General features: G+C 47.9%; 1 pseudogene; it reads left to right on the forward strand.

The window, feature by feature from the left end:
- The first annotated feature begins 1,444 nt into the window (after positions 1-1,444).
- LOC142863511 (uncharacterized) lies at positions 1,445-12,390 on the forward strand (annotated as a pseudogene).
- The last annotated feature ends 107 nt before the right edge of the window (positions 12,391-12,497 follow it).

Here is a 12,497-nt window from a genome sequence, read left to right on the forward strand (position 1 = left end):
AGACTTTTTTCTGCTTATCATGTACAGTCTTCATTATATTGAGGGACATTGCTTTGCTATCTAATTCACTGGGTCGTTTTTATGGTGAAAAGGTGGACTCTTGTGAAATGCTTTCTCTACATCTACTGAGATGATCAACCAACTTTTACCCTTGATTCAGTTGCTGTGGTGCAGCATGTTCCTACATTTGCACTCAGGGGTCCTCTCATTTTTGAAGTCTCCACGGCCTCACCCTTGAGAATCACACACACACACACTCACACACACACACACTCACTCACACACACACACACTCACACACACACACACTCACACACACACACTCACACACACACACACACTCACACACACGCACACACACACACTCACACACGCACACACACTCACACACACACGCACACACACACACACTCACACACACGCACACACACACACTCACACACGCACACACACACACACACGCACACACACACACACTCACACACTCACTCACACACACACACACTCTCACACACACTCACTCACACACACACACACACACACACATCTTGTATCCTCAGTGCCCTGTGTGGAGAGCTGGACCCGCACGGCCCCGTGCAGGAGGCTCACGCAGGCCCAGGCACTGCTGGGCGGGACCCGCAGTTGTCACTCGTTCTCTCCGCACACAGCGTGTTTGCCCGAACGCTTCTTAGGTAAAATGTCGTGAGCGTCCTCACTGGGCGCGGCCCTGCAGCCTTGAGCTTGGACGGAAGATTCTTAGAGGCGAATCCTCGCTCTGAGTGTAGACTGACTCTGATTTCCCGTCTCTGGAAACACAGACAGTCAATACGTCCACAGCACAGCCCCTGCACACCGCGCCTCGCGTCTCCTCCCGGCCCGGCACGAGAGCTCCTTTCTCCCCAGCACTGCGGGGCCCACGGCAGGGAGAGCTCTGGCCTCCACGGAGGAGCCTCACATGAGGAGAGGACCTGGAGGCCCAGGGCTGGGGAAGCGGGTTCCTGCTGCGGACTTGGTCCTGACCTGCGAGGACTGTGCGTGGAGACCCCAACTCCGTGCTGACCCAGGGACGGCCCAGGGAGCCGTGCACACGTTCACCCGGAGGAAACCGGTAGAGCGAGAAGATGGCTCTGAGGGATGGGGAGGCCACAGGAGCACCCCTGTCCTGGCCTGAGGCAGGGGCAGTGGACAGAGCTGGGCGGAGGCTGGGCTGGCTCTGGGGGACTGGTCACCATGTCCCGTGATGGTGTGTCAGGGTGTGGACAGCAGGGGGCGCAAAAAACCCATTGCTGAGGTGTCTATGGGTGATCAGAGCTGGGAACAGCCACCTGCCCTGCCTGGTGCCCTCTGTTCAGGACACAGCTGTGACCTCCCCACCCCCTGGGACCACACAGCCCCGCCCCCGCCCACCCCTGACACCCTCAGGCACAGGGGCCTGACCAGGGCCCAGGGGGGGCAGAAAGCCGGGGCCATTTGCATGGAGGAGCCTCCCCTCTCAGGGTATGAAGAGGGGAAGGACAGACCTGGGGAAGCTGCTGCAGCTGCGGGCACAGAAGGCAGCACTCGGGACAGTCCCGCCATGGCCTGGGCCCCGCTCCTGCTCTCCCTCCTGGCTCACTGCACAGGTGAGCTGACTCGGGCCAGGGAAGGGCCCTGGGAGGACCGTGGGGCCCTGCTCTGTCCTCTTGTCTCCAGACCCAGAGTCACCATGTGTGTCTCCCCTTTCCAGGGTCCTGGGCCCAGTCTGCGCTGACGCAGCCGCCCTCGGTGTCTGGAGCCCCGGGGCAGAGCGTCACCATCTCCTGCTCGGGAAGCAGCAGCAACATCGGGGGTAACTATGTGTACTGGTACCAGCAGCTCCCAGGAACGGCCCCCAAAACCCTCATCTATCGTAACAGCAATAGACCCTCGGGGGTCCCCGCCCGATTCTCTGGCTCCAAGTCTGGCAGCTCGGCCTCCCTGACCATCGCGGGGCTCCAGGCTGAGGATGAGGCTGACTATTACTGTTCAGCCTGGGATAGTAGCCTGAGTGCTCACACAGTGCTCCAGCCCCACAGGGAAGTGAGACAAAAACCTGCCCCTGCTTTTTCTGATCACGGTCATGACTGCCCGTGACAAACACCAGGCAAAACATTCACTGTGGCCAACCCCAGGCATTCATGTCTGAAGATCTAACTCTCAGCGCACAGACCTGCTTTAAATGCTCACTGACCTTCCAAAGTCAGTGACCTTACCCTCTTTCATATTGTTTTTTAAAACATCTTTATTAAGATATATTATAGAGATTGGATCAAGATGGGGGACGAGAAACACAACCAGACAGAGTGTCTCTGCAGAAAAGACAGATTCTAGCAGAAATGAGAAGAAAGAAGCAATAAGACGAGCATACAGCGGACGAGGGCCTGAAGGAGGGGTACCTGAGACCCCGGGAGACTCCTCGGGAGGAGGCTGTGCAGGAGAACTGGAAGCTGAGACCCCGGAGCAGCCTGGAGACCAGTGGGAAGGGTAGGTGGATCAGGCACCTTTCTCCTCCCCTGCATCCGGGACTGCTGGTGGGCTCCCCAGCGGGTGGAGAGACCTGCGGACACCAGCCCAGAGACGGCCTCTGCCAGCGAGCAGTGAGCCAGTAGCAGACACGGCACCAGGCTCCCAAATCCCGCTCTGCACCTCCGAGTTCACAGACCCGAGCCGTGCGGCAGGCGCCATATTGCCTCCTTCTCCCCTCCGCCGACCCTACGCTCGGCTGCCGAAAGAGACAATATAGCCACCAGGAAGAGGCACCTCCAGTGAAAGGAACCTTCCCTTTTGGGACCCTACAGCTGACTAAGGGGAACTCAGACTGTGAGCTCCCTACCTGCCAGCCCTCCCAGGTGCTGCTGGCACAGTGATCCCAGGAGAACGGGGCAGCCCGTGAGGATGGGAGACATCGACCCAGCGTGGGCTCCCTGTGGGTGAATTGGGACTGGCACTCCTTTCCCTGGTGGGGATATAGTTTAAACTCTGTGGCCCAGAGGTCAGACCTGCAGACCAGATCCCGTGCACCGAGGTCTCGAATTGCCCGGGGCACAGAAGGGATATACGTGAACAGCCTGCTGAGGTGTGTGTGACTCCAGGGGCGGATCGGCGTCCTAGAGGGCAACCGTCCTCCCAAAGGGAGGCCGTGCGCCCAGCCCAGGTGGTGTTCCTGCGCAGGGAACCTCCTCGGCGGCATCACAGTCCAGGGAGGCCCGGTGGCGTGTGGTCTGGCATGGTGGCAGAGGCCCAGGAGTAGCTGCGGAGTTGGGGAGGGTGGAAAGAAGCCAGGCCCGCTCCAGACTGCGGGTGTCAGACAGCCCCACCCCAATACACGCAGACTCTCTGACTGAGCGGGGCCATTCCAGCCCCGCCCTGACAGCTTTTCCTGGAAGCAGAGAACAGAGCTTTGACCCCTGCTAATGGCATTGGTGGTGCCTGAGGGCAGGCTTACCCAACCCAGCTCCGCCCAGACTCTCTCCTAGGCCAGCCCTCACTGAGGGGCAGAAAAGGACACCCCTGGAAGTCCCAGGGCCCCACCGACCACCTGAGGCACTAGAGTGTCTCCCCAGAGGAACAAGAGCTGATAACAGGACACAAAAACAACAGCCTAGCCTGTTCCTCCAAGCAAGCGCCACCTACTGACAGGGAGGACATCCTGCACAGCCTTTTCACGGCACCCACTGACTCATTATACAGGGAGTGGTCGAATCTCACCCACAGACACCACCTACCTGTTCAGAAACTAAACAAGGCATGTGAATACCCAAACAAAAACCTAAAGAAAAGAAACAACTGATCGACATGGGAAGAAATCAGGGAAGGAATTCTGGAAATATGAAGAACCAAACGGAAAACACACCCCCAAAGAGGAGCACCAGTCCCCTAGAAACAGGCACCAAACAAAGTCAGGCAACCAAAATGACAGAAGGGAAATTTCGTATGTGGATCATAAGAACACTCATCAACCTGCAAGAACAACTCAATAACCAACACAAAGAAACCATAAAAAGCCTCCAGGACCTAGAACAAAAGTTCACTAAAGAAATCGACACAATGAACAAAAGTTTAACCGAACTCCTGGAAATGAAGAATCAATTCAGGGAACTACAAAACACAGTGGAAAGTCTCAAGAACAGGGTAGATCAAACAGAAGGAAGAATTTCAGAGATTGAAGACAATACCCTCTAACTAAATAAAACAGTCACAGAAATACAGCAGAGAAACAAGAGAAAAGAGCAAAGCCTACAAGAGATGTAGGATTATGTGAAGAAACCTAATGTGAGGGTCATAGGGTTACCAGAAGGGGAAGAAGACAACACTCAAGGGTTGGACAAGCTATTTGAAGATATAATAGAGGAAAATTTCCCAGACCTTGCTAAAAATCTTGACATACATTTCCAGCAGAGAGCACGGTGAGACACGCAGTGGCCAGTTCTCGAGGGGCCTGTTGGGCCCTCTGGGCCTTCCAGGCCCTCCGGCTCCATGTGAGCTGGTGCGCCCTCCAGGGATGAGCCTCGGCCCTGCCCTGCAGGAACCCGGTGCCTCGCTGTGGCTGCCCTCCAGTGAAGCCCAGGCCTAGAAGCAGCAGCGAATGTCTCTGGCAACCCCACCTTGGTGACCTGATGATGGCGGCCGACCGCCTGGTCTTTTGGCCCAGCCCTGCCTGGCCTAGGCTAAGCCCCTTCCAAGCTTCCAGAACGCGACGCCTTTGGGAGGCTGCAGGTGTGGCGGGGTGAGAAGTATGGCGACCGCCCAAACGCTGAGGAGGGCCGTTAGGCCTTGGAGAGCCTGAGAAGGCCGGTCTGTGGGCGCAAGCTCGGTCACCTTCTTGGGCCGTGGAGTGGCGCAGATCCGGGTCTTGCTGTGCCCGCTCTGTACCAAAGGGGCATGCCCCACTTAGTCCTGACAATGGCGGACAAAGGCCTTAACGGGCCTGGAAGGTGAGCGGAGCCCGGGATGACGATGGGTGGAATGGTTAGCGGGCCTTCGGGCGGTCGGTCTTCGTTCTGCCACCAGACAGAAGAAGAAAAACACAACCACATTTGGAAATGCCCACCACCTTTTCGGAAGATTTACTGGCCAATTATAGAAGAAGGCCTGTGTATATAATATGAAAAAGCTGTTCTCAACTTTCCCCCCAACCTTTTAAAAGAAAATGTTTACTACATCTAATCCTTCTAGATGTAAAGAGGTTGCCGAAATATGATAGAGTTAGAAAATAACACATCTTGTAAATGCCCATTTGTTTAAAAAAAAAATCATAGGAAAAAAATGTCTTCTGGAAGTGACTTTTTGAAATGGAATTGTTAGACCATCTCTGGAAGCGACACATGTTCACGTTTGTTCAGTGGGTTAAAGGACATGGAGCAGAAAACCTTGAGAAGGAAGAGAAGATTCTGTGCCAGACTGGTCATATTTAGAAGACATTTTCATATCATAAGCATTGTTTTGTGTTTGCATTTTGTTCCTCATTACTGTATATATAGTTCACAAAACTAAGTACTTTTTTGAAATATCTAGTCTTTCTAGATGTTCTGAAGTGCCTGATATATGTTAAAAGTAGAAATAGTAATACCCTTTGTGAATACCTTTTTGTTAAAATTCATATGAAATTTTTTGGGGGAATGGCTAAACCACCTCTTTGAGTAGTGCACATTGTGTTTGTGCAGGGGTTCTGGGGAAGAGGGAGGACAAGGAGGAGCTCTATGCCAGTGCCCTTATAGTGAGGCAAGATTAACCATAGTTCCTATGTCTGTGCATTTTGTCTTACCTGTGTATATAGTGTATATAAAAGACAAACAATAACTAATTTACATCTAGTCTTTCTAGATGTTAAAAGAGGTTGCCAGTGTATGACAAAAATAGAATTAGTAAACTAATAGTTTGTACATTTTTGTTTTTAAATTCGTAGGAAAGATTGTCTTCTGAAAAATCTGAGCATTAATAGCCCACTGAGTTGGTGGAGGAGGGAGGGTTCTAGGCCAGAATGTTCATATTTTGAAGACACTTTCAAATTATAACTGTTACATGTGCGCAGTTTATTCACAACTGCTGTGTATATAGTGGACAAATAAAATCCTTACCTGAAACATCTAGTCTATCTAGATGTTTACAAGTGCCCAACGTATGTTAAAGGTAGAGGTAGTAAAATATCACTTTGTAAATATTTTTTTGCTAAAGTTCACAGGAAATACTGTCTTTCGGAAATAGAATTGTTAAACCATCTCTGAGAGCAGTATAGTACCATGTATGCTCGTTCAATGGTTTGGAGGAGGTGGGAGGGAAGGAATTGGCAAAAGGACATTATCAGATATCAGTTTTCTTATGTTTTGTGCATTTTGTTTTGCTGTGTATATATGGATATATATAATGTATATAATGGATAAATGAGTCCTAATTTTCCAATATCTAGTCTCTAGATGTTAAAGAGGTTGCCTGTGTATGATAAAGTAGTTAGTAAAATTAGCACATTATGCACACTTTGTGTTGAAATTCATAGGAAATCTTGTCCTCTGTAAATTACTTTTGGATATGAATTTGTTCGACCATTTCTAAGCATTACATATGCCTGTACTTGTCCACTGGATATAAGGCAGAGAGAAGGAAATGGAATGGTTCAAGACCAAAATGGTCATATTTAGATGATACTTCAGATTATAACCATTGCTATGTGCATGCAGTTTTATTTAACAGTGCTGTTACATAGTGGACAAGTTCTTATATGAAATATCTATCGTTGTAGATATTTAGAAGTGCTTGATGTATTTAAAAGTAGAAGTAGTAAAATAACACTTTGTAAATAGCTTTTAAAATCTGATGTCCAGATGGTTTCACACCCGAATTTTACCACACTACAAAGAAGATCTAGTACCTATCTTGCAGAAACTATTCCACAACAATGAGAAGAACAGAAACCTCCCTGACACCTTTTATGAAGCAAATATTACTCTGATACCAAACACAGGAAAGGATGCAACAAAAAAAGAAAACTACAGACCAATATCCCAATATAGATGCAAAAATTTTCAACAAAATCCTAGCTAACCGAATCCAGACGCTTATCAAAAAAAATAATCGAACACGACCAAGTGGGCTTCATCACAGGGATGCAGGGATGGTTCAACATACGTAAATCTATCAATGCAATTCACCACATAAACAGAAGCAAAAACAAAGACCACACGATTCTTTCAATAGATGCAGAAAAAGCTTTTGACAAAATTCAACACCCTTGCATGATACAAACACTTAAGAGAATAGGCATAGAAGGGACATACCTAAAAATGATACAAGCCATATATGACAGACCCATAGCCAACATCATACTGAATGGGGAAAAATGGAAAGCATTCCCACTTAGAACTGGAACCAGACAAGGCTGTCCACTATCTCCACTTCTATTGAACATAGTGCTGGAAGTCCTGGCTACAGCAATCAGACAGGAAAGTGGAATTAAAGGTATCCAGATAGGGGCAGAAGAGATCAAACTTTCACTGTTTGCTGATGATATGATATTATATTTAGAAAACCCCAAAGATTCAACCAAGAAACTCCTGGAACTGATAAATGAATTTAGTAAAGGCTCAGGATACAAAATCAATACACAGAAACAGAGGCATTCATATACGCCAACAACAATCAAATTGAGAACCAAATCAAAGACTCAATTCCCTTCACAATAGCAACAAAAAAATTAAAGTACCTAGGAATATATCTAACCAAGGAGGTTAAAGACCTCTACAGGGAGAACTATGAAACACTGAGGAAGGAAATAGCAGAGGGTGTAAACAGATGGAAATCCATACCATGCTGGTGGGTCGGCAGACTCAACATCATTAAAATGTCTATACTACCCAAACTGATCTACAGATTCAATGCAATACCTATTAAAACCCCACCAGCATTCTTCAAAGATATAGAAAAAATAATTTTACACTTCGTATGGAATCAAAGAAGACCCCAAATATCAAAATCAATTCTAGGCAACAAAAACAAAATGGGAGGTATTAATATGCCAGATATCAAACTATACTACAAAGCTGCAGTAATGAAATCAATCTGGTATTGGCACAAAATTAGAAACATTGACCAGTGGAACAGATGTGAGAACCCTGATATAAAACCATCCTGATATAGCCATCTAATCTTTGACAAAGCAGACAAAAACATATGCTGGGGAAAAGAATCCATTTTCAATAAATGGTGCTGGGAAAACTGCATAGCCACTTGTAAGGCTAAAGCAGGACCCACACCTTTCACCTCTCACAAAAATCAACTCACGCTGGATAACAGACTTAAACCTAAGGTATGAAACTATTAGAATTCTAGAGGAAAATATTGGAAACACTCTCGTAGACATCGGCCTAGGCAAAGAGTTGATGAAGAAGTCCCCAAAGGCAATCACAGCAGCAACAAAAATAAATAAATGGGACATGATCAAATTAAAAAGCTTCTGCACAGCCAAAGAAGTAGTCATGAAAGTAAACAGACAACCTACAGAATGGGAGAAAATTTTTGCATCCAACACATCCGATAAGGGGCTGATAACTAGAATATACTTAGAACTCATGAAAATCAGCAAGAAAAAATCAAATAACCCTATTAAAAAGTGGGCAAAGGACTTGAACAGAAACTTTTCTAAAGAAGACAGAAGAATGGCCAACAAACATATGAAAAAATACTCAACATCTCTAATCATCAGGGAAATGCAGATCAAAACCACAATGAGATATCACTTAACTCCAGTGAGAATGACCTTTATAAAAAAGAATCCAAACAATAAATGCAGGTGTGGATGTGGAAAGAGAGGAACACTCCTACACTGCTGGTGGGACTGCAAACTAGTTCAACCTCTGTGGAAAGAAATATGGAGATACCTTAAAGCGATACAAGTGAATCTACCATTTGATCCAGCAATCCCATTGCTGGGCATCTAACCAAAAGATCCAATGACACTCTACAGAAAAGATACCCGCATTCGAATGTTTATAGCAGCACAGTTCATAATCGCAAGGCTGTGGAAACAGCCCAAGTGCCCGTCAATCCAAGAATTGATTAATAAAATGTGGTATATGTATACCATGGAGTACTATTCAGCTGTAAGAAACAATGGTGATATAGCACATCTTATATTTTCCTGGTTAGAGCTGGAACCCATTCTACTAAGTGAAGTTTCCCAAGAATGGAAAAACAAGCACCACATATAGTCACCAAAAACTGGTATTAACTGAACAGCACCTGAGTGGACACATAGGTACTACAGTAATAGCGTATTGGGCAGGTGAGAGCGAGGAGGGGGGCAGGTATATCCATACATAATGAGTGAGATGTGAACCATCTGGGGGACAGTCATGCTGGAGATTCAGACATGTGGTGGAAGGGGGGGAATGGGCATCTATTGAAACCTTAAAATCTGTACCCCCATAATATGTCGGGAAAAAAATGATATAATGTGTTTGCCATAAATTTCACCCTTTTAAAATATACACTTCAAATTTTCTTTAGTGTTTATTGAGTTGTGCAACCATCACTATGACACGAATTTAGAATATTTTCATCACCCTACTAATAAACAGCTATTAGTCTAATAGCTAATATTATTATAACTTTGGCTTGTATATCCAATTTTCATTTTCCACATAACTTAGGAGATTAACAAATGAAAATGTTTACTAGGTTAATTTTCACACAAGAAATATGTCAAGACATACTTTAGTACTTCATTCATTTTTATTGCCAAGAAAAAGATTCCATGGCATGTACGTCCTACAGGTTGTTAAACCATTCATGAGTTGTTGGACATTTACTTTGCTTAAAGCTGTTCATTTTATGAGTAAGGCTGCTGTAATCATTGGTAAACAAGTTCCAAATTTCCCTGTGGATTAATGTGTGTATTTTTCTTGGGTTTGGTAGCAGTGGACTTTCACGGTGATATAATTACTGTTGTTGAGGAAATGTCTGATTTCTTTCCAAGGGGGCTGCACAACTTTACATTTGCATGGATAACACACGAAAGTTCCAATCGCTCCCCATTCTCATCAGCATTTGTCATCACGGGTCACTGTGTTTGTGGCCACCCCAGTGGGTCTGCAGCGGTCCATCTCTTTGACTCGATGGCATTTCCCTGGTGGCTCATGGTGTGGGGTCCACTCGTGTGCCACCTGCTTCCAGTCACGCAGGGGCAGCGAAGGTCTGAGGCCCTTCCTGAGTCTCTCACTCAGGACACGCTAGACTGAGGCGGGTTGAATCCCACACGCAGCCTGCCCCCCACGGAGCGGACACACCTGTCCCAGCACAGACTCCTCTCAGGGGCAGCGACGGCAGAGCAGGGTGACACCCCCGTCCCAGGCCAGAAGACAAGGCACCCTGTGGACCCCGCCTGCTGGCGCTGCAGCTCCAGGCTCCAGGCCTGTGCTAGAGCCGGCTCCTGTGCAGCCACCGTCCCTCCCCACGGGACACACGGCAGGCCCAGCGAGTGTCCCCTGTGCCTCAACAGAGCATGCGCCACTGGGAACCGGGACTCGGATGGGGACGTGGCTGCAGTAGCTTCTCTCTGTGCTCACACGGTGCCAGCAGCATTGGCCAAACAGCCCATCAGCTTCCAGACACCCTCATGACAAAGAACGCAGAACAGTATTCTAGCAACAAATAAAATTTCCTATAGATGCAATAACATGAGACGTAAATAAGTGTAGAGGTAGACTACATCTATGGGTAGAATTTTCTTAACAAAAATATTTAAAAAATAACATGCATTTAATGTACCAAGAAAGAAATCAGACCTAACAAGTACAGTGTACCCTACCTGGGTGATGGGCACAGGTGACTGGGGCTCAGGCAGTACAGAAGCAATTCATGGAACCAAAACATTTCTTCCCATGGAATATTCTGAAATTTAAAATAAGAAAAGAATAAATGTATTTGAATAAATGCTAGTCAAAATTTTTATTGAATCTTAAAATTTTTTTGATAATAATATGGGAAAAATTAAATCCAGGAAAAGCCTTAAATGTTTTGCAAATGAACAGAATATGAGTGGACACACACTTACATTTTGAGACACAGACTACAGCAATATTAATTTGAACAATCTAAGGCTGTTGCTGGAACAAATACAAGAAAATTTCCTTAACCGTTCTGAAATAGTCCTAATACATTTAAAGTACCATGTAGCAAACACGATGGACTCAATGATCAAATAGAGGCATGAATCACAATAAAAACATTGCTTCCAATTTTTTTACACAACGACATTGAGAATGATATGTAGGAAAAATATTTTACCTTAATTTGAAAGAACAAGCAGTCCCCCCCTGGTGGAATAACACAGAAAGCCTTTCACTGCTCGGGAACTACTTGAGAACTGACAACATGAGTTTCAGATTTTCCATCCCACACAGCAGGCCGTGCAGGGCTGGGATCTTGAGAGAAACAGAATGAGGTGACGTCACGGACGTGGGCTCCGCCATTGACCGGGCAAGCCAGGGAGCCTCCCTGGGCTGTCCTGATCCTGCGCAGACTCGAGTGGGCACCGGGGCTCAGGGTTGCAGCCGCCGCTCCGGGTGCAGGGAAGCCTCCCAGCGCTGGGCCTGCCTCCCCTCGGGGCCAGCCTGAGCTCCAGGCCACTCGTGACACGCAGTGTTCCTCACAACGGCGTGCAGGGGGCTTCCTCTGTAAGTTAAAGTTGTTTTGAGTTGGGGCCTCTGAGAATCATGTGAAAAGAAAGGCTCAGAAAAGAAAGTGATTTATTTGGGGTGGAGGGACACTGGAGAAAGACACATGGGGAGGGGGCTGGCGTGGGAGGGGGTTCACACCACAGCCCCGAACCCTGTGCAAGGAGAGAGGGAGGAAGGACGGGCAGGATGAGCCTCAGTCACAGGCAGGTCTGAGGATACCCCAGCAGGCTGAGCGGGTCCTGGCCCATGGGGAGCCCATTGGAGGATCCTGCTTCCTGCAGGGGGACCTGGTTGCAGGGACCCCAGGCTCATCACTGCCTGAGCCAGCCCAGGGGCAGGGGCTCAATCACCTGTGCTCCTCCCTGCAGGTTCTCCTGGACAAAGGTCTGGGTGGGCACAACATGGCCACAACAACTGTCCTCTGCTGCTGTGTCCATCCTCAGGACAAGGTGTGCTGTCCTCCACCTACACCCCAGGCGAGGTCAAAGCTGAGATGTCCTGGGGTTGGGAGCCTTGGGCACCCACAGGCCCTGCAGGAATTGAGACGCCCCCTGTGCCCAAGCTGCATGCCAGGCACAGGGGCTGTGGAAGACCTGACTCACAGCAGCCAACTCTTCTGGGGTCAAATGAAGCCCTCAGGCCTGGGGTGTCCTCTGGAGCCATCCTGATCCTGCTCGAGTGCTGGCCCTTCCTGCTCCAGTGACCTGGGTCCTGCTTCAAAGCTCCTGCTCCATTCCCAGCATCTGACACATGGCAGGCCTTCCTTGAATATTCTTTTAAAGAATGAATGAACAACTCAGCCTCAGTTCC

The sequence above is a fragment of the Microcebus murinus genome, chromosome 22, assembly GCF_040939455.1.
Source record: "Microcebus murinus isolate Inina chromosome 22, M.murinus_Inina_mat1.0, whole genome shotgun sequence".
Lineage (NCBI taxonomy): Eukaryota > Metazoa > Chordata > Mammalia > Primates > Cheirogaleidae > Microcebus > Microcebus murinus.